The sequence below is a fragment of the Phalaenopsis equestris genome, unplaced genomic scaffold (assembly GCF_001263595.1).
Source record: "Phalaenopsis equestris unplaced genomic scaffold, ASM126359v1 Scaffold000002, whole genome shotgun sequence".
NCBI lineage: Eukaryota > Viridiplantae > Streptophyta > Magnoliopsida > Asparagales > Orchidaceae > Phalaenopsis > Phalaenopsis equestris.
The window spans coordinates 43,791,453-43,797,197 of NW_018164444.1; positions in this window are offsets into that span (position 1 = coordinate 43,791,453).

Genomic DNA, 5,745 nt, shown 5'->3' on the forward strand with positions numbered 1-5,745 from the left:
ATATCTTTATCCACTAAATACAATAACATAACTTAAGAAAAATTCAAAACAACTTTAGTTAATACTAAAGGTATAAGAATATTTAGCAATCAACTCCAAGATTTCTTATTCTCTATTCTTTTCAAGAAAAATTGCAAATTATCATATTAAAGTCACTTAAAGTATTCATATGAAAAAAAACTTCGTAAAACTTTACTAGTAAATAAACTAATACTCAAACAAAAGTTTAGAAAATGTAGCAAACCTTCTTTTTAAAATTAATTCAAGTGAAGCCAATTTTTAATTAAGCATCTCCTCAAGCTTTTCCCCACATCTTTTCTTTACTTTTTCTTTTCTTCTCTTTTCTTTTCTTTTCTTCTATTTTTTATATGTGAGGATTACTATATATGGATAGCCATTAATGATTTTGACCTTCATATCCTCTTCTTAAACTCAAAAACTTGTCACATTTTTTCACTTAACAAATATATATTAGCTTAAATATTTCATAAATTTTAATTCTTTTCTTCTTACATGAACCTTTAAGATGTTTTATATTTCAAAAATACAATTTTCTTTACTTAAAATAGAAAAACATAGTCTTTTTCTTTTATACCAAATATCTTAATCTCTAAAATTAACCTTTTTTATTATTAAAATTTTTTACTTAAGTTTATTATATATTTAGAAACATAAATATAGTTATCTAAAGTTACCCCCTAATCCCGAAGGTCATTTTAAATTTATTTTTTTTTTAAATAAGCTAAGTGATGACAAATAAAATTAAGTTTCTTTCTTTTAAAAGGAATTTTTCTTTCCCCCAAACTTAAATTTTTAAAAGATTTAGCATGAAAAACTAAAAAATAAGAGGTGAAAGAAAACATTAAATACATAAAGAAAAGACATACCTGTTGAAGGTTTTGATTTTGAAACTTTAATTTTGAAATACTGCAGGTGCCTTAAAACATTAAATTGCACATAATACTTATAAAATCTGCTGAGAAAGAGTTAATTACAATACATTTAATAAAATACAAAAACTAACAATAGAATTAAAATGAATTTCAGAAATGAAAATAGTTTTACAAACTACAGTTCACAACTCAACATAACAACAAAACAGAGTCTCACAATCTAACAAACAGTCTCAATAATATAACAAAAACAAACAACCCAATAATAAAGTACAATGAACATAAACAAAAAAAAAATCAAATCACCAACCATCATCATCTTCTTCTTCTACATCTAAATTCTGTCGCTGATATGGAGTAAAAACAGGGTGAGTAGGAAACTGAACTGAATGATCAGCTTTTATGTATCTCACCAACACATCATCATAAGCAGCATCATATTCGAACTTTTGTCATATTAAATCATCAATGTGAGCATTTCTGGCACCCATGTTTTGCAACTTATGATCCACTCTTAAGATATCTCTCTGTTGGATCATCATATGGTCTAAAAGTTCTCGGTTAGTAGGGTTCTAGAAGTAGGGGTCCTCGAAGTAGAAGGAATATCTATGGTCTTACTTCCAGATCTCCAATCAACATGATATTCATATGTCTTTTTATTAGCAGGCCCAATAGGTCTTAAAGGTCCAATCCTCTCTTCCACAGGTCTAAAATCAACTCCTTTCTATTCATAGAGTGTGAAAATAAGTACATGGTGTACAAAACCACCAATGGTCTCTCCCAAAGCAATGGATCTAGTGTTCATATAGATAGTAGAGTCTATATTTATCCTCATCACCTGCTGAATACAGAAGTTCATGATAGCTCTACCCTTGGTGAGCTCACTATGATGATTTGTCGGAATCATTCTTCCATAAATAAAGTAGTGTCAGGCCTTAGATACTACATTAAGCATAGAAAGAGGAAAGTTGACCTTAACTCCATTTTTGACTTTCCAGGTCTGTCTTCCATCAGTAAGAAAAGAAATAACCTCATCTAAGGCCTCATTAGTAGTAGAAAATGATTTATACTGGCAACTGTAAACATCTTCCAACTGATAAAACTCATTAATTTTTCTTGGACAAAACTTCACCTTTCTCCCACGAACAAAAGCAAAGTCGTCAGAAGCTTCAATAAATTTGGCATAGAATTCCAACACTACACCAATAATCGCATAGGCAGTAAAATAACATAAATTTTCCCACTGCCGTGCATTGATTAATTGCTCGAATTCTTCTCCTGAATTTTTAAAACCACAATTCGGAATTACTTTTTTATGCTCAAGTAAACTATTGAATCGAGCACTAGCCCTAGAGCTAACAAATTTTTGTTCATCATAATCTACTTTTCTTTTTCCTTTGCTCATTCTTGGTGTCATGGGAAATCTAGAGAAAATTTAAAAAAATTCAAATAAATTCAAAAAATTTTGAAAATCATAAAGTAAAATGCTATATACTTAAATTTACTAAGTAAGAGTTCTTCACCAAAGGATTTTCTCAAAATTCCTTTAAAAAATTCCAAAATTTTCGGATCTCAACAATGTGAGATAAATTCTTGGTGAAAATCAAAATTTTTTAGTTAAAAGTGTAGCTCTTACCTAAAGAAGATGAAATCCAAAGTTCATTTGTCTTAAAATCGCCTCAAATCCAAGCAAATGCGAGCCCTAGGTGCAAAAATTGGAGGTTGAAGGTGACTGAAATGGTAAAAATGGCAGTTTACAGTGAAAATCATGAATTTTAAAGGGTTAAAGGCTATTATCGGGTCGAGGGTTTTCTTCGAGTGGGGGGCGCCGCCGGCGCCCATGCCACGCCGTCAGCGCTGAAGGCCTAAAAATTTCATTTTTCAATTTTTTCAATTTTTTCAATTTTCAATTTCCTTTCAATTTTCTCCAAAGTCTTTTTAGTATTTTAATTTTTATCTAAATTCATAAATACACATTTCACAAATAATCATTTGCATAAACAACAACAAACTGTCTTTTATATATAAAAATACACTTTTTACGAGCACATTTCACAAATTACAAATTCACACCTTTTAAGCAAACTAATTATAAATCAGCATCTAAATCAAGCCAAAACACTAAACGCTAACACAAAACTATACACACAATCAAACTTTAGAATTCTAAAGCAAAGCAAACTAAATCAAATCCTAACCAAATCCACACAATTACACTAAATATATATAATGTTCGAAAATAGATAGGAGAGAGTCCAAATTATTTAATTATTCTGACTCATCTTCAGTGTTTTTTCCTCCTCTGACATCTCCCATCAACTGGTAATGAACATACAGATTGTAGATTGATCGGTCAAATTTTCTTCGATCCATCTTTTTTCTTTAAATATTCACACTAATTCTGCTTCAAATGTTCAAGTATGATCAAAAGTCTCTTTCATCCATGATCAAAATTCTCTTTCATCCTCCTATCTAGGTGATCAAAAAGGTATTTAAGCCCTCCTATTGCATTCGTAATACTCTAAAGTTCTCATTCAATTTTCTTCAATTTCTTTTCCACAGCAAGTGAACTTCCAACTGTTGGTGGCTTCAATGGAGTTGAAGCATGTGATGAGTGATCTAAGAAAGTATCTAATGCTTCATTCCCATTCCCAACATAATTATCATCAATAGGAATCATGGAATCCCAAGGTTATGGAACTTGAGATTGACTGCAAAGTAGGAAAATTGTGGAAGGATGCCGAAGTCCATAAATTGGCCCCTTCAGCCCATTCATAATAAAACCCATAACATATTTAAATATAATAGATCCTATATAAATTGGTTTTCCCATTTGAATGCAATAATTCAAAATAGCACTTTCTTTGGTGACTCTACTAATCTCATGGTAGGGAGTAATTTTGCAGAAATGAAAAAATTCCACTGCTTTGATATTGAATTAAGCAATGAATCAGAGAAATTAACATGTCCTTCATCTCTAATTTCCCAAATATCACTTTCATCCGTCAGAAAATTATAGACATCTTGCATCAAATCTCTAGTAGGGATAAAATTTGTATAATGACAGATTGGAACATTTTCTATCATATACAACTCATTGATTCGCGCAGGACTAAATGGTACAGCCTTACTCAAGCATCAAATTCCTTCACTACTGGTCATAGAATTCCTTCACTACTGGTACAACAACTGCAGCGGTAGTGTGGCACAGAACTTTCCATCGCCTTTGTACAATGATTTTAACAATCAGAGAGCTTGGATTAATCAATCTATGATTGACAAAGCCTCTCTCCTTGATAAGCCACTTCTTTGTAATAACTTTGTTGTATTATCTTTGCACGTCAAAAAAACTAATAAACTTTCTTCTAGAACTAATAAACTTTCTTCTATTGAAAACTCCATACCTAGAAGTATTTCTGGAATTGGAGGCCATGGAATTCAAAAATAGGAAGTTTTTGGTTGTCCAACGCATTTTTTAGGACTTTAAAAACAACTCCCGGGGGTTATTACGGAGCAAAATCCCACCAAGGTCTACCAAAATCCTCCAACCCCGTCAAACTGCTATCGGCACCATCGGCAATCTTTCTAATAAAGCCTAGTTAGTGGGGGGTGATTTCAATTTCTTGGCATCACCTAATGAAAAAAAGGGTGGTAGATCTCCTTGCATATCTACCAAGACCACCTTCAATTACAATATTCAAAGAGTAGGCTATTTTGACCTAGGCTATAATGGGCCAGATTTTACATGGAAAAGTTGTCGATTATGGGAAATACTAGATAGAGTCTTAGTTAATGATAGTTGGATTCAGAATTTCTTGCACCGCGTTGTCGGTGCTTTGGTCTATTTGTGGGCGTCGTCAACGTCCATGCTGGCGCCGAAGGCCAAAATTGCATCTTTTCAAGTTTTTAATCAATTTGATTCTAAAATTTCCTCTAATATCAATATTTCTCTTAATTTGTAATATATAAAATTTTGTAGAATTATTATCTACTAATATATAAACACTTATCAAACAAAATATGAATACATAGATATATATTTATATATGGGTTGTCTCCCATAAAGTGCTTGGTTTAACGTCGTCATCCTAACATACCATTTGATTAGTTGGGTTGGCTTAACATTAAAACTTCTTTAAGTTGTGGTATGTGCCCTTCATAACAATGTTTCACAATGTTTCAATCGATGCCCTTCAAACGATGCCCATTAACTTTAAATATCTTTCTAGTGTTAGGATCTTTAACAATAATAGTTCCATAATGATAGACTTTAAGCACTTTAAATGGTCCTAATCATCTAGATTTCTAGATTTCAGTTTTCCTGGAAAGAATCTCAATCTTGTATTATATAATAAAACTTCTTGTCCAAGTTCAAACATCTTTTGAAGAATCTTTTGATCATGTCATATTTTCATTTTTTCTTTATAGAGTTTTGCATTATCATATGCTTCATTTCTCATCTCCTTAAGTTTATTGAGTTGTAATAATCTTTTCTCACCAACATCCTTCAAATTAAAATTAAATTCCTTAATAGCCCAAAATGCTTTATGCTCCAATTATATTGGTAAGTGACATGTTTTTCCAAAATAAGTCTATATGGGGACATTCCTATGGGAGTCTTATAAGCTATTCTAAATGCCCATAATGTAGTATCTAATCTAGTAGACAAATCTAATTTATAAGGATTTACAGCTTTTTCTAAAATTTGTTTAATTTCACGATTTGATATCTCTGCTAGACTACTAGTTTGAGGATAATAAGTCATAAAGAATCTATGCATAATATCATATTTCTTAATCAATTTTTTGATTTCTTATTCCTAAAATGAGATCCTCCATCAGTAATAATTACT